This window comes from Protopterus annectens, chromosome 13.part0 (genome assembly GCF_019279795.1).
Source record: "Protopterus annectens isolate FY-2018-M chromosome 13.part0, PAN1.0, whole genome shotgun sequence".
Lineage (NCBI taxonomy): Eukaryota > Metazoa > Chordata > Ceratodontiformes > Protopteridae > Protopterus > Protopterus annectens.
Genome location: NC_056747.1, coordinates 235,364,527 through 235,390,275, shown reverse-complemented (window position 1 = coordinate 235,390,275; position 25,749 = coordinate 235,364,527). Strand labels below are relative to the sequence as shown.

General features: G+C 42.3%; 1 protein-coding gene across 4 annotated transcripts in view; it reads right to left on the bottom strand.

Annotated features, from left to right (window-relative positions):
• TICAM1 (toll like receptor adaptor molecule 1) overlaps positions 1-25,749 on the bottom strand; it is an 843,759-nt gene that overhangs the window by 645,919 nt on the left and 172,091 nt on the right. For 3 of the 4 annotated variants that reach the window (XM_044053785.1, XM_044053783.1, XM_044053786.1), the window contains exon 2: positions 18,237-18,314. The gene's annotated coding sequence lies outside the window, so the exon portion shown is untranslated. Of the gene's footprint in view, positions 1-18,222; positions 18,315-25,749 lie in introns of all 4 variants that reach the window. The other variant, XM_044053784.1, reaches the window with a different exon arrangement.

The window sequence follows — 25,749 nt, the reverse complement described above, 5'->3', positions numbered from 1 at the left end:
AAGGGGGGGTAAAATTGTGTCTGTCCTGTGGAAGTGGTTGTAGTTGCAGCTGTGGCAGCACTTCTCTGGTTGGCAGGTTGCCACTGACGTCCCCTGTAGGCACCCCTAGATTGACCTCTGCCTCTTAGGCGTCTATTTCTGCCTCTCTGTGCTTGGAGGTGTCTGGAAAGGACCAATTCTTCGAAGGCCAATTTCTGCTAAACCTCGGAGGTTGGACCTGTAAAAAATCCTTGACTGTTTGGACAGATTTTGCTTTTTCTTCCACTTTCTTTAGAACCACCTGTGCAGGGGAGCCAAACAAACTTTGTTTCTCCATAGGAGCATCTAGGAGTTTTGACTTAACATGGTCTGGTAAGGATTGCTCTTTTAACCAGGCATGCCTTCGAATCACTGCTCCAGTCATAGCTGATCTAAAAGAAGCCTCCAGTGCATCATAGCCACATTTTAAAAAATGATTACTGACCTGCTGAGAGTTATGTACCAAATCCTGAAGGGACTTACGGTCTATAGGTTCAGGAGAGGACAGTTTTTTATTTAGCTGGTCTAACAAAAATTCCTGGTACTGAATCATGTGAAATTGACAGTTTAAGGCCCTGGCCGAAAGAGTAGCAGATGTATAAACCTTTTTACCCCATCTCTCTAATGCTCTAGATTCCCTTTCAGAGGGAAGAGGGTTTTTGGCAGAGGCAGCTGCCACACCTTTAGGGCCCTGTGAAATGGTTTCTGGGTCTGCAACATGAGCCTTATACAAGTGGTAGTGTGTGTCCGGGACCCTGTAATATCGGTCAGGCTTGGCAGGGGCCGGAGGAAGAGAATCAGGGGCAGTACTGGCATCATTATATGCATCAACAACTGATAGTACTGGAGGAATGGCTAAAGGCCTATGCTGTGGTAAGTGTAAAAAAAGTCCTTAGCCTTTTCCTTGAATCTGATCCTGGCCCTGCCATTGGAAGTGTTCCCTCATAGAATGTGGGGTTTCCCCAAAAGAAAATTCTTCAGGAGGAGAAGCAGAAGGAATGGAGTCTTCTGCATCCGAATCCTCATAAGGGGAATATGGGCCTTCCTGATGGTCTGAAATATCTAAGTCATCAGAGGAATAGTCTGTAGAGACAGGTTCAGGGGGTTCAGTCCTAGGTCTCTTATCTGGAGGAGGTTGAGAGGCCCTGTCTGGGTGAGGTTGGGATCCCCTGATTAAAGAAATAAGATCCTCAGCCAGGCTGAGTATCTGGGAACTAGAGGTAGGCCTGTGTGAGGGAGCTTTTGTAGGTAAGGCCTTAGAAGATTTAGCTGCTTTAGCCCTGGAAAAGGCCTTGATAGACATAGAAGCAGGGGGTCTAGCAGCCCCACGTGCAGGGGTAGAGATGTCTAAAGGAATAGTGTCTGACAAATCCTGGGTGCTGCTTCTGCAGCAGTAATTTCAGTAGCCGATTCAGCCATGGTCTGTGAGGCCTCGGTTATCGGAGGCATGCTTTCGGCCGAAGGAAGAACCGAGGACTCGTTTCAGCCGTAACAGAGACACTCACGGTTGGCCTAACTGTGGTTTCAGCCGAAACCGCGGGCCGCGAGTGTCGGTCCTTTTCCTTGCGCTTTTTAGCTAATTGTGTAGTCGGAGTCTCAGACGGCATTTTATATGCAAAAGCGGGACCAAAAAACTCCTCTGCAAACTCCGACCGACGTCTAAGCGTCCGTCGGTTGAAGGAAGCACAGGCTAGACAAGCTGATACGTCGTGGTCTGGGCCTAAGCAAGGAAGGCAGTAAGAGTGGAAATCCTTATGAGGTATTTGTTTACCACAAGTTAAACAACTATTTACTTTGTCTGACATCGGCTGAGGCAAGAAAGAGTCCCCAACGGGGTACTTAGCTTTTTTAGAAGTCTTCGGTAGTAGAAATCTCTGGAACTGACCGACCGGCACTTGCGAACAGCTTCTGCTTCGGGCACCGCGCGGCAAGAAAGACCGAGGAAAATGGCGTCGGCTGATGCCTTTATACCCCAGCAGCTATGACGTCGGGTGAAGTGCGACATCAGCCGAGGCCAGACCCAGACTTTGGAATCCGGCCGACCGAGGGGCTGCCTGAGGCAGGACAACCCATATGTTAGGACTGCAGATGCATCCTTGAAGGACATCATACAAGCAGCTCTGTTACAGAAAGTGTGTTTAGATGACAGTGCTTCACAGTCCTGACATTCAATTTTAATGGTATGATAAAACAGCATCACTTCCTTATGTCTAGCATGAGTCATATAAAGAGGATTTGAAATGTATTCTGGGAAGAAGGAATAAAAGCAAGAAAACAAGATCATGTTACCAAGGCAGGTCCCACCATCCACCATTTTGAGAGAACCATATTAAAATTGTAAAAGAAGCGCTTGGAGTGATTTTGAAGCATTAAAATAGCTCAAAAACAAAAATGCAATGAAAAAATATGTTTTTGAGTTCTACGGTGGAGTTTTCCTTTAACATGCTTTAAGTAAAATAAGTCTAACTATTGTCATTATTTATTAAATGTAATTTACCACCTTTCCCCAAAAGTCACCAGTTTTAGGACGGATTAAGAGGTATGGAGCTAAAATTTGAGTCAAAATCAAGGACACTGGATAGATCTAATGCCCCTACTCCATGGGTCTATATTACAGTTCACCAAAACTTATTTTCACCTAACACATTCTTCGACCCCTATTCAGCAAAACTCACTACTGCGATTCGCTGAATAATCCAAGGTCAAAGAAATACTTGCCCCGCAGCACAATGGACCCGTATCTAGCTAAAATCGAACCCACCAAGTGAAGGGGGTGTGGGGGGGGGCATAGCCCCCAGCTATATATACCAACTTCAAGATTGCACTACAGTGGAGTAAAGGGTAAAGTTATGTAGATGGCCAACTACGTCTTTGCCCCTGGAATATGAAGTGAATCGCAGAAGTGATTTTTGCTGAATAGGGGGTCAATGAATACGTGTTCAATGAAAATAAATGTTGGCGACCTAATGTAGACCCTACTCCACAAAGCAACAAGCATTAGCCAAAGTAAAGACAACAGCCAAAGTAATTACTTAAGGTAGTATGTGTGCCATTTTCCTCATCTTCACACTAGTTGTCTGGCAAAATTAAGACCTCTTCCCCAAAGTCGTCTATAGATCTACTTATAGATCACTGGCAATCTATAATTTAAGATGTACTTGATTAATCGTGGGGAGCTCTGACACTAACCGTTTCAAGCCTACCTTGCTTGCTTCTTAAGAGACTCATGCGGCTTGCATAATCCAAAGTGTTAAAATGACTGTGCTGTCCTTGCTGCCATGCTTCCCTTCCCCAATTCAATTTTTTTTTACTAGTTGCTCGATATGCACATATGCTCTTGAAGTTTCTAATTTAATCCTGGATACCAAAATATTTTGCATCTGTACCTGGCAATAAACAATCTCACATGATACGAGGCAAATATAAAATGTTTTGCATGGAGCTACTTAACTCAACAACAGCAGCTGATGTCCCATTTTAAGTGTTCTGCAACAATGCTAGTCTTGCTAAAATCTGAATTGTACACAGTGATAACATGTGAAATGAAATCTGTACAATGACAAATTAAAAAAACTGTTTACTAGACCATGATGGAACTTGTTATGCACTCAGTGGAGCTCTGAGGACCACAGAACTGTACATTTGTTTGCAAAGTTGTAAATACAGCTTTGGAAACTCTGTTGTACCTCTTTACGCTACGTTTATAACAGAGATTCCAGTAATTTAGAAAGGAGAAAAAGAAATCTGTGTTGGAGCTGCTAGGTTCCACTACAAAAGACCAACTATGCAAACCATCACTTTATAGCCAGGTTAATATTTTACGACTACCAAATGAAAGACAAGAAAATTCTTAACTGCTTGTTGCCTCTACCGCAGGTCCTTGTGCAAACTTACTCAGCTCTCAAATATGCTGCTATTAGGAGACTTCAGTAACATTTGTTTGAAACTAAACTAGAGCTGGTAATACTGCTGTACCACATCTCCTAAAGAACAAATTACAGCAATAGTACAGCACACAGTAAATTAGGAAAATCTAACCCTGTAGACTGGATCAGTATCTTTTAATGCACATAAGCACAGTACACAGCTGATGTTTTCAGTGATCACTTTAGTTTCTGACCCATAGGACTTCGTCAAAAATTCCACCTGCAGTATTCCCGACTCAGCAACAAAACTCAATGTGGAATGTGTATGTACAAAACTCTTTCAATACCAGGAGATGCTAGAAATAGGTCTGCAGGTACACTAAACAAGCCTGACCCTAGAAAAAGTAAAGGGTTCGTGTTATGAATGGACAATCCCAGCAACACCTTTCTTATCGCTACAGATGCTGCCCGAAGGACAGGTAAACTACAGATAAAGTGAACTGCACAGAGGCATCAAAAGCAAAGGAATTTAAAGTTTCACACCTAGAAACAGAAAGATGGGACAGACTTTCTTTGTAGGCTCAAAGGTCTGCATGAGAGCAATCAAGTAGTTTTAAAATTGTGGCTTGCCTTAAAACTTTTTATACCACTGTTTTATTCAATATCCCATTGTCCAGTGTAACATACTGTTTCTGCAAGCAGTGTTCTACCACACATACAAATTAGTAGGAAAAAAGCTACTGTAAAGTACACTACAAAACAGTTTGGGCTAGATTAGATTAAAGCAAGACAAACTTCAGACTTTTACAGTGTGTCAAAATCAGCAAGTCTGTCAGTTCACATTAACCATGGTAGTCAACTGCAGGAATTAATCGGCTAGTTAGGACAGCCTAACATCTCTCTCTAGCCCTATACATCACTTGAAACTCTGGAGGCTTCTCAAAGTGTCACGCAGCTGACACTGCCTTAATATTACCATGAATGAGATGGGGCAGGGGAGATACCACAAGGAGCCACCTTAAATTTTCCATCTGAATGAATCACTTGCTTCTTCTTGACAGACTAGCTCCACTGAGAATGAATATTCACTTTTGTTGGTTTAGGAGTCAAGTTTACAACACGCAAATGGAAACATGGGGTACTAAACTGCTCAGCTGCATTAGAAATTGAAAACAGGACAGCAGCACCCTCTACTGGTAATTTCATGAAAATTAGATGAAAGACAATATAGGCAATCTGCTACAGTATAACCAGACTACTAAAATATCCTGCAGAAGTTTAACTCTTAAGGCCTCCTGTTAGGGTTCCAGCCCTGTCTCCTACTCTTCTGTATCCACCACCTCAAAAGGCATGTTACTGTTTTTCTTGCAGAATGTTTGAAACTCAAGTGTTTCTACACTTATGTGATTAAAAGCAAAGAAAAATCTAGCAAGGCTAGCCTTTCCACTGTGCGATTCCTTAAACCTCTCGTATTAGAGGTGACATGGGATATATGTAAATGACCCTTTAAGGACATCAGGTGTTTCAGCTAAATGGCAATTCTGAATGTCCATATGTACTGTATACATTACATATATCCTGTGTCTCCTCTAATACAAGCACTTTAAGGAATCACACAGTGGAAAGTCTAGCCTTGCTAGATTTTTCTTTTTGTTTTTAACTGATTGTTTTAGACACTTACTTGGATTAGAATAAATTTAATAATGCTTCATTCTAATTAACCAAGGAATCTTTTGTCTCTCCTCTACTCCCCACTTCTCATTTTTGTTTCCACTTGTGCTTATAACTCAGGCCATATTCAAACTGTATAGGTAATTTAGACCACTCAGGAGGCAATACCATCGAGTCAGTAAATACAAGTCGGGGGGGGGGGGGGCTCCTTCCACATAGGTGTTCTGGGGGTCTCGACCTTAAAAAAAATAAATGCAATTTTGGCAAAATGACTTTGTGCCATTGTCCACTGGATTTTCTTTGCTCAACAGATCCAAGAACCCTTGGGAATCTAACATGACTAGAAAAACCTTAAACAAAGAGTTGCAAAAAAAAAAATTATAAAAATATAAAACGTTGTTGATGTTCATTATACGATGGGCTATGTACTGGCATTAGTATCAGAAATCTATCCAGTGACACTGAATTATTATTATAAATAAAAAAAATGGTACTTTATTTACCAAAAAGAGTAATAGTATTTTTATCAAGCAAAGAGTTATATTCTTTAACATAGCAAGATAAATCCTTTATGAGAACTGATCATCTGTTCAACAGCACTCCAATCACATATAACAAGACTGGGTAACACTTTTATGATGGTGCACACTGAAAGCACCTTCTGCATATCATATTTTCACAATATTTCAAACAGCAATATTACTCTACAAAACCAGATGGGTCTCTGATCCAGTCCTCGGATCTGACTCTTCTGTATTTACACAGACTTTCAGTCTCTCTAGCTCCTCCCTCTACCCAACCTCCTCAGAATGAGTTTGCTACCTCACATCTAAAGGACAGATGTAGTGATGGCAGAAGGAAAGAAATAACCAGAGGCTCAAACAGGAACCTAAGGTTCCCATGAATTCCACAGGTCTTCTAGGAGTCATCAGGTTGGGGGGGGGTGGCTGGGAGGGAAGGCGAGGAAGAATGAAGATGGACAAAATACAAGCCAAGTTATTATATGTACAGAACTTAAAAATCTGATGATGTCCTCTTTATTCCTCCTCACAGATGGGTCAGAGTCCCCAACTACTCAACTCTTGGGTGGCCTCAAGGAAGGATATGCCAGAGCACTGACGAACCAAAAAACAGCTCTGCTCCTGGATATAATGTCCAACTTGTAATGGGTGACAAAGGTACGAGTTTTCAACCAAGTGGCCACTGCCCAAATATCATCAATCGATACTCTGGAAGAGAACGCAGATGAAGCAGCCATAGATCTGGTTGAATAGAGCTCAAGGCGGACGAGGCAATTGTAGTCCCTTCTTTAAGTAAATAGATCATAAAAATGCAGTCTGTAATCGATCTAGCTAAAGTAGCTTTAGAATCTGCTTGGCCTAAACAGTTAGGTGAGAGGAAATAGTTGGTCGTATTTTCTGTACCATTTTGTTCTGTGAAGATAAAAACAAAGTTGCTTAGGGACATCAAGAAGGTGTAGCATGTGTTCCCCTTTGAAAAATTCAGGAAGAGTGGGAATTGAACTGACTGGTTCAAATTAGTTTCTGTGGCTACCTTAGGCATAAAGGAGGGGATTGGTATGAAGGAATATCTTGTCCTTAATGAAAATAATGTAAGGTGGTTTAATGGCTAAAGCTTGAATTTCAGAAATTCTTCTTGCTGAAGTTATGGCCACCAAGAAGTCAACCTTCCGAGAGAGAAACTTCATGTCACAGTCAACAGCTGGTTTGAAAGACCTTTTTGAGTTAGGCCCTGGAGAACAACCCTAAGGTCCCACAGAGGGGAAGGATCTTTTAACGGAGGCTTTTGTTGGCAAATTCCTTTCATGAATGCTTTGCATAATCTAGAAGTAGCTGGAGTTCTGAACAGATTCCCGAAATGGAAGTTTGATATGGCTGCCAGTTGAAGTTTGATAGTAAAGATAGAAAGAGGTTAGCCGAGATCGGAGCTGAAAAAGGATCAGTGTTCTCTTTGCAGGCCCCCCCCCCCCCCAAAAAAAAAAAAAAACTTTTCCATTTGCTTTTGTAAACTTTTTTATTAGGCTTCTAAGAGGCTAACACAATGTCTCACACTGAGGAAGCAAGCCTGGATCTCTCTACAATTATTGGAACTGGAGAAACCAAGGTCAGTTTGAGGGAGTGTTGATTCCTGTGGTTACCCTCTGATGGGTGAGAAAGGATATCCAGTCTGGGTTCCAGTATCCATGGTGGACACTTCAGGTGAGACCAGAGGAAAGGGAAACCAAGTTTGCCGAGACTAAAAAGGGCAATGAGGATTACCAAGTATTCAAATCGTCTCACTTTCTATAGAAACTTCAGAATAAACGGTAGAGGGAGGTAAGCAGAGAGGAGACCGGGACCCCTAGAGCATCCCTCAGGGACTCCCCCAAAGGGGGGAAATCGGGGAAAAATACCTGCGGCATTTGTTGTTGAGGGGGGAAGCAATCTACTACTCAACAGCCAGAGTCCATTGAAGAACTCTGAAAGAATCTAGCCAGTGGTACAAGAGTGATGGCAGCTACCACAGACCCAACAGCTTGGAGTATTAGTATTGCTGTTGGAGAACTGACATGCAGAATAACCTGTACTTGTTCTTCCAGCATTTGAACGTGGTGAAGGGGTAAGGATTCTATCCGATTTGACTTGCCCAGAAAGTCTCCAATGAACTCCAACTGCTTTACTGGTGATAGATTTGACTTGGTCCAGTCATTGGGCATCACCATAAACCTGGCAATGTGAAACAAATAATCCCTGGCTTGAATGAGTTGATGCCTAGTTAGGGCAGTCAGAAGCCAGTCGTCCAAGTATGGAAATACTCTGAATACTTGCAGTCTCAGGTAAGCTGCAACTACTGCCATGGGCTTGGAAAAACACTCTTGGGGCTGTGGTGAGTCCAAAGGGAAGAGCCCTGAACTGTAATGACTGCCTCCCAGCCTGAACAACAAATGACTCCTGGAGAATCTAGTTAGATGTGATAGTACACATCCTCCAAGTCTAGCGAACACATCCAAATAGTCCTTCCACAACAGTGGTAGGATGAACTGAACCATAACCATCCAGAATTTTGCCTTTTTTACATACAAGTTTAGATTGCTTAGATCCAGAATGAGTCTCGAGTCCCCATTTTTCTTTGGCACTAAAAAGAAACTGGAGTAAGTTCCAAATCCCTTCTTTTCAGTAGGGACCTCTAGGATGGCTCCTTTTTGCAGTAGCTTTTGAATCTCTAATACTGCGTACTCCCTCCGACTGGGTGGAACACCAGGCAGTTTTGTTCACTATTCTGGGGGTGACTGGGAAAAGGGCATGTAGTATCCTCTGGCTATTATGCAGAGTACCCAGGCATTTTATGCGAGTTTGGTCCAGGCACCAGAATGTAGTAAAATACAACCCCTAACTGCCTCCAGAGTAGAGCAGTTTGGCAGCGCTGATAAGACGAGTCTGAGAAAGAGTCTCTGAAGTCCTGACCCTGCAGAGCCCCCTCTGACTCTGCGGTAATGTCTTCCATTGAAACTTCCCCCTCTGCCTCAGGAAGAAGATTTCCCATGTTGTTCCTGGGAAGGCCCTCAGGACTCATGGAACCACATTTTTCGACCACCTTGCAGATTTCTTGAAAAGGTATGCTGTGGGTTGGAAAACCTGACCTTGACAGACACAGCCCTCCCTTCCTGTTCACTGTGGGTTAGGGTCTCTGACTGATGGGCCAAACACACAGGAGCCATCAAAAGGGGCGTTGACAAAGGTTGCCTTATAGGGCTCCATGAAATCACAAAGCCTCATCAAGGAATGCCTTCTAATCACAATGCCAGAGTCAGCTGCCTGTGAGGCACCCTCCGTAGCATGGGAGAAAAGCCCCATGGAAGAATTAGACAGGGAAGAAAGTCTCCAGTTGGGGAGATACTTTCTTGAAGTCCTCCGTTGACAGTCTCAGCTAGAGAGTCAAAGTTCCTTGGCCAGGTCTCTCTGCAGTCTAGTAAAGTATGCCACATAGTTCAATGCGCTCAGCAAAAAGATGGCCAAAGTGTAAACATGCTTACCAAATCTGTCTATTGCTTTGGATTCCCTGTTTGGCAGAAGGACAGAGAAGCTCTGCTCAGCCAGCTCCTTTTTGGTAGATGCTGCCACAACCATGGCTTCTAGCGGTATACCTTTATTCTGATGGGGACAGTCCTGGGGGGGCTTTTCCAGTCATTTGGGTTTTGGCTCAACTATGTCTGGCTCCTTCCACACCTGGCAGGCCACTAGATTCACAAGTTCATCCACTGGGCGGGGGGGGAGGGTCACCGAAGAAGTACACTAGCCTGCTTCAAAAGCCTCCAAAAACATGGACTCCTCCGGAGGAGTTTAGGTCGACCAACCACCTCTTTGCTTCAGGATCTCTAAAAAGGTCTCCAAAGGACATGTCTTCTGGTGGCAATCTTTGGGATACTTCTCTTTCATCAAAGTCTGTGCCCTCAGTGAGGGACTCCAACAGGGAGTCTACATGCCTCCTCTTGCATTACGTCTTATGAGGAACCTCCTCTGTGGGGCGCTCAGGACAGGTCTCGGAAGAAGAGGGAGCTTCTTCCAAGGGAAACATTTGAAGACTCCTCAGACAGTGTACAGGCATGATAGGCTCAATTCTCCGATCCAAAGAGGGATGACAGGGAGGATCATAGCTCGAGAAATCAGGTCTCTGTGAGAAGAGAAAACACTCTCCAACTCCCCTGGATCCATAGCTCCCAGGCAGGATTGGACTAGAGCTGTCAAGCACAAAAGCACTGACAGGAAAGGATGGCTCCAAACCCCTCCTTTGGATCCAATGACCATCTTTCACAGAGACCCACGCTGATCCAACGAAATCGGGAAGAGAGGTGGTCAAGGTGACCAGAGTAGAGGAAGAAATTCTCATTGGATCAGACAGACTCACCTGGGTGTGTTAAATCCAGGGACTCCAATACTGTGAGTCAAATTGAAGGAGGAGACTGTACTGTAACAAGAGCACTCGCAGACCCCAAATGGGGAGGGAGTGGCCAATACCCCCATCTGAATCAGAGTCCTGAGGGTCCAGAGATCTTCCTTATCATCCTGTCCATGTCAGTTTCCGAAAGGTTCTAGAAGACCTTGAGGAAAGCCACAGACCCTGGTCGGGAGTGTCTTTGTGGGATTTGAAGCATCTTGGACGGTACCCATAGGGGATACCAACCTAATGGTGAACTCCAGAGTCCAGCTCCAAGCTGTCATATCCTAGGGCTTTGGATTCAAGGTAGAGGCAGAATGCCTGGGAGAGGACCTCGGCAATGAAGATCAGTAGGATCAGAGAAATGCTTCGGATTCATTGGCGCAGAAGTAGGTCTTGATTCCAACAATGTCTGATGAAAATGTTTTGACATTTTGGCAGGAGGCTCCGAAGATCTGGGGGGCTTGTGAGAGTGCTTCTTGGGGTCAGCAGACACCACCGCACTCAGAGGGGGTTTTGAGCCTTTGGACAGGAAGTATCTGAAGCAAGTAACAGGCTCTTAATAATCAGCTCGTTTTTGCTATTAGTGATCACTCTAGGATTAAACCCCTCGCAAATCTGACAAGTTGACCAGAGACATTCTGGCCCTAAACAATACACATCTGCTGTGCTCTGAAGGCTTATCTGACATTATAACCACAGAAGATCGCAGTGTACCTGTAACAGCAGCAAGGAAAAGGCACAGAAACAACCTAGACGGCAGCACTAAACAAAAAAAGAACTACTGTCTACAACCACTTACTAACCAAACTAGTGAAACTACAACACAGGAAACTCCTTTTTTTTTTTTTTTTTTAAATAGGTGCCAAGCAAATGGGGAAGGAAGAGAGAAGGATACAAGGCTCAAAAAAAGAAGCTAGCACAGAAGGGAAGAATAATAAAGCTGACCCTGTGCGAAAACTATATGAAGTGGAGGAGGAGCAGAGATACCAACAAAGAAAAACTTAAAAAAATTGCTCTCAACTCAAGACCACACAGAACAGTGTCCATCACTGCTGGTGGCAAACGAGATTGGAGGAGGTCGGGTACAGAATTATGGGTACATGCAGCAGCTCGAGATTCAGATCCAAGTCTGTGCAAATATGGCTGAGTCGGATCCAAGGATCAGATCCATGACCCATCTGTGAAAAATGAAGAGGACATCATCAGATATTAGGGCATTAAAGACAAAACCTTCCTCCACAGCAATATGACATTGCCTCAGGTGCCCAGATCTTCTCTCAGGCCCCAAATAGTAGTTGAGAGTCAGTCCAGGGGAGGAAGACAAGTAACCACCGACTGCACAAGGACCTCTCTAACTGCAAGAAGCAAAAATCTGCTAGCTATTACACTGAAGCTGTGAAATAAAGCAAGACCCACCAACAGTTAAAACTGCACTATTAAAAGTAATAAGAGTCGACAACACAGCAGATTCTGGACTGTAGCTGTAGGGTGAGAAAAGATGCAGAAACAAAATACCTGCGAAGACCAATGCTTAAAAGTGTACCATTAAAAAAATAACCATCAGCAACAAAGCAATTCTCGAATGTAGCAAAAGAAGTTTCCCTAAGTAAATACCTGCATGCTGCTCTGAAACCGTGCTTCCCTGGAATGCTCTCAAACAAACTGGACTTTGTCACTTTCTTGTTGGACAGCTTTTCACTGATGCTGAAAGCTGGCCCTGGAAACATACTCCTCTGTCAATCTCAACTTCTCTGTAATGGAATGATGCTGAAAATTTCCAGCTATTCTGTCATGTAATCTCTGGGGAGGATTTTTCTTCCACGTTGTTGTAAAGACAGAGTGAAGAACATACAGAGATGCTTTTTTTATTTTTACACAGCTTTGAACCTGAAGAGAACTGCATTTTCACATTTCTGCATCTCCAAACCAGCCATATTCGTACCCATGATTAGAGTGAAATAATATGACCAAATATATAATGAAATTCAGGAAAAGTGTTACACTAAATACTGCACTTGAAAAAACTGTCACCATGGTTCCCCCAGTCACCCTTGAACAACCAGCAACTGGAGTCCAAGTACAACATACAAAAGTCACAGCGCTCAAATGCATCTGGCCAATGAAGAACAAACAAGAGAAAGAACAGGGCTGAAAATGTTCAAACATCCTGTTGCGTTTCAGTGTGGTACGCACATACACACCACATAAGAAGGCACATGCATGCCTTAGTTTTAGGTACATACTGCACCCCAACAAATATAGGCATCTAAATACACTAGAAGGAACAATCCTGTTCAGAGGAGTATGTTCACAGAACTAATGGCAACTCTACTAATCCCACACAAAGGATGCGGTGAGTTAAGGTTATAAAAATGATGGACTTGTTCTCAAATAATGCAGTTCAGAAATTGTTCTGGCAATAGTAATGGCCAACAAAACGTCTTTTGATACACAAACTTCAAATCTGTATCCGTGTGTTTGAATGGCAGATGCATTAAACTTTTCCAGCATAAAATTAAAATCCAAAGGACAAACACCATCTTTCAGGGGAGGATATAAAACAGCACCTTCCAAGTAGGCCTTATAAACAATTTAAAGAAGCCAGAGAAGTCAGCACCTTGATGGAAATTCAAACTGCTGCCAGGTGCAGCTTAACAGATGAAGAACTTAATTCTGTATCAAAACTCTGCAGAAGCTAATCTAGCATCATTGGAAAAAACAACAAACAAACTCAAGCATCAGATTGTTTTTGTAAGGCTATACTGGTATATGGCCTTTGGGCCGATTTGAGAATGTGGACCAACCAGCCTGGGTAAAAAGGGGTCCCTTGCCATCACTGGAGTTGGACTAACTACGAAGTTAAGCAAAGGGAGTGAAGGTCCAAGTAAAGCTTGCTGGATGAGAGAGCCAGGAGGGGTCTGAAGGGCCTCAAATGTAGAGGCTTTACCAGAAGATAAGTAACCACACTTGCTGGGGCCAATATGGAACTAGGAGAATGATTCTGACTTTACTCAGTTTGGACTAATAAAGTTCCTTGTGGCTCAAGAGAAATGGGGGCATAGAGTGCCAGCAGCTGGTTCTGTGTGACTGCTTCTGAAGGATGCCCTCCCAAGGGAGGAATGGAACAATGCCACTACTTTTGGCAATGGTCAAGGATGGAAAAATGGGTCACTGCAAGGCTTTTTCCAGTGGCAGAACAACTTCTGCATTACAGATCAACTGATGGATCCTTCATGAGGCATTAGGCAATGAATCGGCTAATCCTCTTTCTCGTATATGACAGACTACCAGAATATGATTTATGGACATAGCCAATTTACATATATGCAAGGCATCCCCTAAACAGGGGGCAAGTGTTCCACCCAGCTTATTCAGGTTCCAAACCACAGCTATGTTAACACTGTGGATGACAACGACACCTTGGGGAAATGCATCTTAGAAGAGTGCAAATTAAAAGAGGACCACTACAACTTCTGGAGTTCTGATGCGAAGACTAAACTTTGTCTGACCATAAACCCTGGACAATCTGCCCATGACAATGCCATGATCCCAACTACAGGACAGAAGCACATTGCCCACGATATCTACATTGGGAGCTTGAAGGGGTCTGCCCAGAATAAGCTTCAGTTAATGAAATTACCAGCTCAGGAGGTTTCTTGCAACTTTTGAAAACTGACTTAAGAGAAAGTCTGAGAGGTTGCTCCACTGCTCTTTCAAGATCCACTGCAGCACTGTTACATAAAACATGGCACTAAGAACCACGCAAACTGTAGCTGGCACAAGACTCTAGGTACTTTGTTAGAGTGGATCTGGAACAGTTTGTGCCAGGAGGATTCCAATCACAAGATTTTGCATGGGCAGGATCTTCTCAGAAGGTAAAAATGCAATACAAGACCGAAATCTTCAGAGTACATGCAATGAATGACAGCCTCCAGGTGAAAATCTATGACCTTTCGATGTTTACTGCGATTCCTATGGAGAGCAGATTCATTCAAATCTCTTTAGCTGCAATTAGCCTGTTAAGGAGTTGGCTAGGAGCCAGTCAACCAGGTACAGCAGCAGCCTTGGCACCTTACAGCATCTGGTTTGTTGCAATCATAGACACAACCGGCGAACACCTTGATTGGTTACCCATAAGTTCAAATGAAAGCATATGGAATGGATGAAGACCGACTCCTACAAAGCATCACAGAAACCTCATGAACTACTTTGTGGTCCTGATGTAAATATAACATCCTGAAGAACTTGGCATCATATCCAGTCTCCTGCGTACATGCAAAGAAGGATGTGCTGCACTGTAACCATGCAAAAATTATCTTTAACGGATAAACTGGTTTAGACTACTCAAATCAAGCATTGCCCTTAGATCTTTCTGACCATCACATCAGGTTTTCTTTAGAAATAAAAAAATGTGAGCAGTACCAAATCCCTTTCTGATCTGGTGGAATTTTCTTGGGGGACTCATTTTTGAAAGTTCATGTTGCTGCACTCTTGGAACATTTGGAACTTCTGGCATGGTTAGAAGAGCATGACTGAGAAAGATGTGTAAGAGAATGGCATAGCAAAGGGATTACTGGGCATCCACACAGGCAAAAGGTGCATATGAACCCAACTGCCTGCACAGTGGGACAAAAACAATACCACAAGGATTAGTCTGCTGGCCCACTTAACACAGACCATTGCATCCCTAGTTATTTCTCTCTGGACAGGCAGCCATTCTGGATTTTGTCACAGCTTCATTGAGGCTTCCCAGAACCTTATTTATTGTCTTTTGTTGGCAGTGCCAAAACCAAAGCTGGCACATACATTTATGTTAAATTATTGCTTTACTGAAAATGAGCAGGGAGATTTAAAATCTAACTTCAGCAGTCTCTTGCCTTCTTGTTTCATTTTTTACTATTCTGCTTTCACTGCGGGGCCAAAAAGTACACACACACATATATACACACACACACACACACACACACACATATATATATATATATATATATATATATATATATATATATATATATATATCTATACATATATATATATATATATATACACACACACACATATACATATTATATATATATATATATACATACACACACATATACATACACACACACACACACACACACACACACACACACACACACACACACACACACACAAGGTTATACCTCCAACAAAAAAGCAAATGTACCAAAAAGCTTTTAAGCCTAGCAGAGGAGAACAGAGGTATAGCCAAAAGAAGAAAGGGTGCTGGAGGGAGGGTAACGAGGACTGCAACAGTGAATACACTCTAACATCTACATTTATGGTAAGTGTACACAAAACTGTACTATGTTCTTCGTGTTTCACTGTTGCAGTCATCACATTTGGGTAGATTCCCAAAGCTAAGAATGGGAGGAAGAATTTAGATAGCATTAGGACTAGGTATAAGGCCCTGCAAGACTGCAGTGGCAAAGCCAGCTCTGGATTTAGAGAAAATTGGCAAATGGTATTGCCTGGTGAAAGTATGTACACAACTCCAGGTAGCAGCTTCTAGGATGTCTCTGGTAGTGACACCTCTGAGAAAGGCTGTAGAGGTAGATGCAGCCGTGGTTGAATGTGGTCTAATCCCGTGTGGGATAGGTTTTCCATGGTGCTTATAGCAGAAATTAATGCAATGGCCTACCCATTTAGAAATGGTTTGCTTTGAAATACCCTTCCCCTCTGCCCCTGCAGCAAATGCCACCAGCAGTTCAGAATTCCTTTGAGATTTAGTCCTGTCCAAGTAAAATCTAAGTTGTCTGTGCATATCTAAGGAGTGCAGTATCAGTTCCCTTTGTTCTGTGGATTAGAAAAGAAGGTTGGCAAATGAATGGACTGATTAAGAGCCACACTGGATACCACCTTGAGCATGAAAGAGGGATTGGTCCTGAGGGACACCCTGTCTGCACGAAAGATGATGAAAGGCTCCACTGCCATAAGGGCCTGTAATTCAGATACCCTTCTTGCTGAAGTGATTGCTAAAAGGAAAGCTGTTTTCCAAGAAAGGAATTTTAACTCTGCAGTTGCAGCTGGCTCAAAAGGAGGAAGAGTGAGTTTTTCCAATACAAAAATAAGGTCCCAGGCTGGGGTTGGGGCTCTCCTGGGTGGTCTTAAGTTTTTGGCCCCTCTGAGGAACTGCTTGAGCAGTGTGCGAGAAAAGATGGGGTGGTTCTATGTTGTAATGAGCTGAAATGGCAGAGGCGTGAATTTTAGAGGAGGAAAAGAAAAGGCCCTTGTGAAGCATCTCAGTTAAGTATTGAAGAATCTGAGGTAAATTGGTAAATCGAGTTTTAGGCCTAGAAGAAAATGACGGCATCAGTTTAATATGCAAGTCAGTAGGCCTGAATACACACTCAGAAACCGGTGCCTGCACAGCGACTCCGGACCCATCCAAGGTAGAGACATCCGCAGGTTCCACAGCTGAAGCATCTCACGGCATACCAGACTCTGACTGGGTCTCAGTAGAGGCCTGCGAATATGAAGTACTGGGTATCAGGGGCTGCGAAAGCGCCAGAGTACCGGCGAATTGGCGACTACTTAGGATAAGTGTCGTTGGCAGCTTTGGACCTAGGTAGCCTTCTCTGTCTATCTTTGCATTTTTTTGGAATGTCAGTAGTTGGGTGGCTTACCGAAGACGTGTCTGAATAATCGAACAGAGTACCAAAATATTTAGAAGTGAAAATGTACAGACAACGAATAGTTTGTGGTTTAAATAAGGCACAAAACTGACAGAGGTAACGTCGTGGTCAGGGCCTAGGCAAGGAATACAGTATGAATGAAAATCTTTATGAGGTATTTGCTTTCCACAAGAAATACAATTATTGACTTTTACTGACATCGGTTTAGAGCAAGAAAAAGTTTCCCCAATGGGGTATTTAGCTTTAGTTGAAGACTTCGGTTCTGAAACTCGAAAACGAAAATTTCAGGAGTCTGCCGACCGGCACTTGCGAACTGCTTATGCTTCGGGCACTGAACGGCAAGAGACTGATGTAATGGCATCGGCTGCATGCTTTATACCCCTGACTACCTGACGTCACGAAAGATGGGACAGCAACTGACGCAGGACCCAGACTTTGATAATCAGGCCGACTGAGGGCTACTGCAAGCAGATAACCCAAATGTGATGACTGCAACAGTGAAACACAAACATCAAAGTGGACAAACCACCAATCCAGAATCCACAGCAAAAAACACAAACATTACATCACTGCTTCACACTTGTTCAGAGATTTTTCCAAGTTTGACTTTGATGGTTTGGAACTCTCTGCTCCCACCCCCGTGATATTAGAAACCAGTCCATATTGCTCCTTTTTAAGGTGTTCATTGTTCACTTCTACTTTATTACCAAGTTCATACAATGTTTTGTGATTTATTAAATTGATATGACTAAATTTGGTACATTTGTTAACTAGTATACTGTAACATTTTCTAGACTCTTGCATTGCAATGCATTTAAACACTAAATATCTTGTTACTTTTTGGCCTTGGTTGCAATTGAAAAGGGTCCTCAGACAAGTTAATTCAGTTATGAAAAGTGCACCAAATAAAATAAATGGGAAGAGCCATACCCCAATTTCATTTCAAGGTGTGACAGACTTACGTTAAAGCTATGGTCAAGGAAAAACATTTTTCATATCTACAGTCCAGAAACTATGATGATTACATAAAAAATGCTCAATGTTTACCATTACCAATAAAAGACATTTACCAGACACTGCTCACTTTTTAATCCTTTCCATAAAGCCCAAAGTCCTCAGGATATGATGGTGCAGATGGTAGCAGCATTCAGACTGAAAAAACCTAAAGCAATAAATAAGAGCATCAGAATGTGGGACAGAACACCAGAGAGACCCACAAAGCAAGTATTATGTTTGAATGTCACACAAGTAAGAAGTGACTATTACAGAAATACTCCCTTTCTTTTCAAGTTGAAAAAGTCAGACTTCCCACACAAATGAGTGCTAAAATGTTCGGACATACAAAATGCTTTCACAGCAGGTGCAAAACCACAACAGGTGTTGCATGAAGGTATAAAGTTATATATTTACCGTAACAGATATGCTGGAAAATGTCCATCATCCTCTACCTCTAGGTGTTGAGGTCAGTAGGAAATGGACAATACAGCACCTATTAAAAAAAAAAAAAAAAAGACAACTTTCCCTATACCATACAGTTCCCCTTTTCCTAGAGTTTTGTACATGGACGGATTATCTGCCAGATCTCAATTAAACAGTGGAAAGTGTTGAACAAGACAAAAAAAAAGTCAAAAGCTCTCAAGTACTTTCTAAACCCCCATCTACAATGGCAAGAGGAAGATGGGTTGTGTTACAAAGAAAGATTAACCTGGTTCAAATAAAAAGTGTCTCAGTTTCATACGTAGGTGCTAGGCTACTGGCCCTAGGGCCTATATAAGCCTAGCCAAACAGTACCATTATTATGCATTATCTATTATGGTACATTAAGGTTAAGTACATAACTTAAACAAGTGATAGGACAATCTCAAACAAAACCTTTCCAATGATCATCAAGTTCAAAAGATACTATCTCCAGAAAAAATATGAAGTGGAGATACAAAACCATTACAATCTAATCTCCAGAAGGACGTTATGTTCACTAAACATTAGTTTATCTGCACAATATCCCAACTTCCATCCAAACTATAGGGTAAAAAGGTCACAGAGAAACCATTCAGTAAAAACAAAGAAAAGCCAAGCAGCAGTTCTTTGCATATATCTTGATTTCAAATCTCTTGTTTCTGAAGTATAACCTAACAAACCACTTGTGCTGTACTGACAAGGTCAAAAAAGACGGAAATATAGTGTATCTACAGATAGTGGTGTTTGGTTTTATTGACTTGAATGTACCTTAGAAAATCTGAAAGTAATGGACATTCCAAAGCCATACAGCTGAAACAATGATAGGTCCTTAAGGTATTCTCTGCATACATCCCATGGACATCCACTACAGCACATTTCAAGTATTACAGAGTGACTACTTCTGCTTGGCTGGGTGTTTTTTTTTTTTTTTTTGCAGTTTTTACTGAATGGTTAGTCTGTGTGGCCCTTTTATCCTTTGGTTAGGCTTGCCTTAGTAACAGGAACCCCCTTAAACAGTCTCCCATACTAAACTTGTGGTATCCTTATAAAATTTCAGCCAATAGAAGGATCATCAAGGAGGGCGGAGACCAACAGGTATGCTGCAGTCTGGAGAGTAAGGTGAGGGGTTAGAAGGTCAGCTCCCACTTGTAGTGCAATGTTTAAAGGTAATCTTTAAAATTTAGAATCATCTATGGTGGGGAAGAGTGAGTGCATCATCAACATCAAAGTCCTTTAGAAAATGGTGCAAAAAAAACATCTACAAGTACTTGGTCTCAGATAAATATTTTCTGGACCACTTCTGAGGTGTTAAGAATCTGAAGATTCCAAGATTTCTCTTAACTATATGTGAAGGGGGGAAGAAGAGAGGACACAAGAAATGTAATGAATGGAGTAAGGCAACTGAGTGGACTCCTGGATCAAGGGGGGGGGGGGGGGAGCTGCATAGACAAATTCTTAATGGTGAATGTGTTAAAAGGAGGTAGCCACCTGTTGTATGAATGGTGTCAAAGGAGGCTATGTAGAAAGATCCTTATAAGGTCTGTAAGTGCTGCAAGAATCACCTTTCAAAAGGGTTGTGCTTAAGCAAGGCATCATGCCAGGAGCATTGACCATAGGAAAAACTGCTATCAAAAACTCCAATGATGGAAAAATGCAGCACACAGACATCCATGGTCCTAATACTGAGAAGCCCAGTACCAGCCCTAGCAACAAAATGCCATAGGCTGCCTTCAGAAAAAAAAAAACGGACCCTTTTGAAAACAGGTGCCACAGCAGTCAAATTTTTTTTTTTTTTTTTTTTTTTTTTTTTAACAATTTCTTTGTCTTTGTTGGGCAGGAAAACCTTGTGCAGAGCTTATTTTCTTTAGAGGCCTGGGAAGAAAAGTTCCATTACAGTACATTTATATTAACGAGTGAATTTCAGACCGTTCTCAAAAAAGCTCAGGAGGTTAACACTACAATAGAAACAATGTCTTTAGCACATGCCGCAAACAATGTCGCCTTAAAATACAGCTTTCAAATTTTTACAAGGCCAACCCAATATTTACTCATAAGCATATAAACACTCTCAGGACTTCATCTTCAGACCATCACTGAAAAATATAATTACTTAGGAAGTACAGCATGGAAAGGTCATAATGAAGAGACTGAGGCAAGAGGTGCATGCCCACCACATTCTTTACTGGAAACCCTGGCTGAGAAATTTAACAAGGAACACATCTCCTTAATGCCAACACCAATTAAAAGTGATGCTACAACTTTTATACATATTCTCCGTTGTCCTTTCTTTCAGAGCTGTTATTTAATAAATTTGAAAATTACTTGGGTAACCATTACAAAATGTTGGGACCTGCTACAGCAAATCCCGAAACACCGACTGAATGGCTGAAATAATGGACTTGCAGTCCAAGATGGCCATTTCCCAGAATTTTCTCTTTGCTCCAAGGTATGGTAATCTCAGCGTTAAGTATATATAAGCTCAATGGGGGGGGAGGGGATGCTCCCCTACAAAAACGTTTAAAGGAGAACAACAATTTGAGACTTGCTTCCCAAGTCGCTTGTGGGATTTTTCCAACTTGTTGGCGCCAAGTGCAAATATTTCAATAGTGAACAAATTTACTGTGACTTCAAAAGGCTATACTATTTCAAAGGAGTGTACTTGGCTATGGATCCTAGGAGCTCTTTTTAAGCCAAGCTATGCTTTCCAAGGGGAAGACTCGAACTCTGTACCCTGTGTCTGCAAAGTAAACACCTTAACCATTCTGCCAACTCCCCAAACCCTAGTGTGGTGTGCATCTACACAGTATCTGAATTTTGAAATCACTATAATGTAAAAAAATGTATTGGTTTTCAATTCCTATTCAGCCTCTAGAGAAATAGTCATGTACAGTCAGAACATAACTTTGAGCAGTTTGACAAACTGCTGAGTATTGAAAATTTGCAGTCTGAATTATGAAGCTTCTCCATCAGTAACATTGCCAGTGCCAGGCACTACAGAAGTGGACATGGACAGTACAGACACTAATGCTGAAGCTAAAACTTTAGGGACATCTGAAGCAGTGCCCCATTACCAAAACTAAAGCAATATCTTCAGATGGTTTGGCTTGCATCTTGTGATCATGCACACTCAAAATCTATGTGCTCGGGGGTCACCTGCTCATTGCCTCCCCCATTTTCAACTGAGTGATTCTGTGGGTCTCCTTCAAAACAATATTGCCTCATTTGGTTCCTTTTTATAAGCCAAGCACTTTTTTTTTTAAACAGCCTGCGAATCAAAGTAAAAAGGAAACAGTAATTAATACAAGTTCTGATTAAGTCTGAGGCCAGAGTATGCAACATCCAACTGTGACACTGATAGTTGGAGTCAAAATAAACTGAAATCACTCTGAACATGGTTTAAAAAAAATCAAACGGATACCTCCGCTGTGCAAAAATCAGGTAGGGGCCACCCACCCTGAAAGACTGCAATGGAGATGCTCTTCTTGCAGAAGGATCTGTAGTTTTCCAAGTCAAGAACCTTAAATCAGCTGGGCAGGGTGACTGTCAATTTCTCCAGCACACAGTTGAAATCCCAAGGAGAGGCAACCTGCTTATGATCATGTCTCAGGTGTGAAACTCTTTTCAGAAACTTTTACTGCAACAGAGAAGAGGATGATCCATTGGTAAATATGCTGAAATGTTCACAAGATGAACTTTTACAGGAAGAAAGACCAGGGGAAATTAAATGACAAAATACTTCATCACCAGTTGTACAAAATTCATGATGGGCCCCCTGTCTATTGGCTAGGCACCAACTAGAAAAATTTCTTCCATGTACCAATATAGAATTTTCTAGTAGAAAATGTTCTTCCCTCCTTTAGTACCTTGATGCACATGCTCATGAAATAAGTGCCTAAAAAGTATTTGAAAGGAATTATTCACCAAGTCAATTGAAGCTGTTAGAGACTGGGGTGCATAAAACTGCCCGTCCTGTATGAGTAGTCTTTGAGGAAGCCTATGTTAACTGCCCTTGGCAAATTCCATAAAAAAGGAGGACCAATGATGCCTGGGCCAAAAGAAGGTCACTACAATGATTTTTTGGGGAATCCTTCTGAATATTCAGAATTACCTGCTATCAGTGTGAATGGTGGAAAAGCATAAAGAAACATTTCCACCCAAGGAAATGAATATGCATCTGTTTTCCAGGCTTCCTTGCCAGGAGTCTTGGCAGAGAATTTGTTTAATTTGTTTTGAGAGCAGGCCAAAAGATCTATCGGACGTGTTCCCTATAAACTAATCAGTTCCTGGAAGACCCCCTTCATTCAATTTCCTTTCTGAAGTTCGGTCCTGATTATCTCAGCCTGCCTGCTACAATATTTTGCTCTGACAGAATACAAGATTCTTAGAGAATTTAGGAATACTTTAAAGCTACCTCCCAATCCATCATAGCCCGTGTTATTTAAACATATACTAGCTACTGACAATACAGTTTTTAAGTTTAGGGTACTGCTAAAAGTGTTTATCGCACCTTGGCATGCAGATATCACTACGCAGAGTATACAGTATAAATGGATCTAGTTACTGACAGCTATCATGCACCAGGTCTAAATGCAACTATTAGTATTAAACCAGTGCTGAAAATGAAATCTAGCAAGATATGAATTAAAATATGTTATATGTATTTATTAGAAACATTTTTATATCATGTAATATATTTCATTTTTATAGCTGCACTGACCAATTTGTTGAGGGTTTTGATAACGGACTGATTATATATGCAAGAGTCTCTGATCTGTTCAATTGTTTAGTTGCACTCTGAGGAAGGGCAGTTTGCTCGAACGCTTTGTAGACATTTAAAATTTCAGTTCTGAGAGGTTGTGTCTTTTCTTGTGATTTTTGGAATTCATTTTATTGTGGATAACACATTCAGACACTATCTGGTTATTTTACACAAAAAAATAAAATTTAATACCAACTTAAAAGGGCAACTATTTCTGTGTGGAGGGATTTTTCAACAGGGACATATATCAGAATGAAAGCTCTCTGACAACTGCTGCACCTGTGAATCCCAAGATTTGCTTTTCCTCAAGGTAGCAAGAAAGTGCCGATAAAATCTTCACTCTGAGTGGCTAGCCCCTGGGAGGCAAATCAGCAACTGGAGTGAAAGTATGCGAGGGGAGGGAATAAGGCTACAAAAGCTTTGTGAAGCTGGCAATTTGTTTCGTGAGCAGGAAAACAGTCCATATAGTCTAAAGGCTACTATTTCAGTGGAAATTATTAACTTCTGAAAGAGAAAACCAGACATAGAAAACCTAAAATAGAAGTTATGTCCTTATCATAACGTTCCATGTGGAGTGTTCATCTCGCCTTTGTTCTTACACCTGGGTTCGGAGCCGATCCTCGGCTCCGTGTCGGCCGCTTGACAAAGCTCTGCATCGAGAAGAAGCTCGAGACCAACCTAACTCCCACAATCCCCCTCTGCCTTTACCTCAGATCTAGTTTGCAAGCAAACCAGCAGAGAACAGAAGAGAGCATAACACTTTCATACCAAACAAGAAAACTATTTACATAGTACAACAACTGCTCAAGGCAGAAGCAGGAGAAACAAACCAGGCACCTAAATTGGACGTTCTTCCTGAGGGTGGGAGGGTGGGAATGTAAGAACAAAGGCGAGATGAACACTCCACATGGAACGTTATGGTAAGGACATAACTTCTATATGTGAGAGTGTTCAATCTCGCTGTTTGTTCTTACACCTGGGTAGCGTCCCTAGCTCCGTGTTCCTGAGGAACTCAGGGGAGAACGTTCCTGAGCACAGTGGAACCAAAGGTTGCCCTGTCCCTAGAAATCCTATCCACTTTGTAATGAGTAATGAAGGTATGTGGTTTAGACCAAGTGGCAGCCGCACAAATAGTGTCTAACGGTAGGCGAGCTGCATGAGCCAGGGATGTAGATACTGATCTTGTAGAGTGCCCTTTGGGCTTGACAGGTAAGGTTTGCTCAGAGGCAGTATAGACAAAAATAATACAGTCAGAAAGCCATTTGGACAGGGTTCGTTTTGTAACCGCCATACCCATCTTGGTGTCTGAGAAGGCCACAAAGAGCTGGTCTGTTTTCCTGTGATCCTTAGTTCTGTCCAAGTAAAATCTGAGTTGCCTATGAACGTCTAGCTTGTGTAACATATATTCCAATTTATTGGAGTGGTTCTTGAAAAATGTGGGCAGTTCAATGGACTGATTAATATTATTAATGGAGCAAACTTTGGGAAGAAAGGATGGATTAGTGCGAAGAGAAACTCTGTCAGGGTGAAAAATTAAATAAGGATGTTGAACTGAAAGAGCCTGGAGCTCCGATACCCGCCTGGCCGATGTGATAGCCACTAGAAAAAGGGTCTTCCATGACAAAAATTTCAAAGGACAGGAAGAGGCTGGTTCAAAGGGTGGTAGCATCAGCTGTGACAAAAGAAGGTTCAAGTTCCAAGGTGAAGTAGGACTTCTAACTGGTGGTCTAATATGGAAAGATCCTTTTAGAAAGGCCTTACAAAGTCTGTGAGCCATAATAGGAGCCCCACTTTCTCCCACATGAAAATTCGATATGGCAGCTAATTGCACTCTCAAAGTGGCAGGAGAAGCCCCTTGGTGGAACAATTCGGTTAAAAACTCCAAGACCTTATTCAGAGGAGCTACTAAGGGATCCAATTGTTGTGTAGTTGCCCAATGCACAAAACGCTTCCATTTACTGGTGTAAATCCTTGTAGTGGATGCTTTATGAGAAGCCACCAGAATATTTTGAACTGCAGGAGATAGAAGATCAGACCTGGCTAAGAAGGGAAGCGGAGCAGCCAAGCTGCTAGTTTGAGGGAGAGAAGCGACGGGTGGAGAGCCCCTGACGAGTGGGTCAGTAGATCCGGCTCTGGGTCCAGGATCCAGGGTTCCCGCATTTGGTGTGCTAGAAGAAAGGGAAACCATATTTGACGAGGCCAGAATGGGGCAATGAGGATAATTGTCCTTTGCAGGTTGCTGGCTTTCTGTAAAAATTTTGAAATCAGGGGAACAGGAGGAAAAGCGTACAGGAGACCCGGGGGCCAATCGTGAACCAGAGCGTCCCTTGGGACTTCCCCTGGAGGGGGTAATAGGGCAAAATAGCTCCTGCATTTGGCG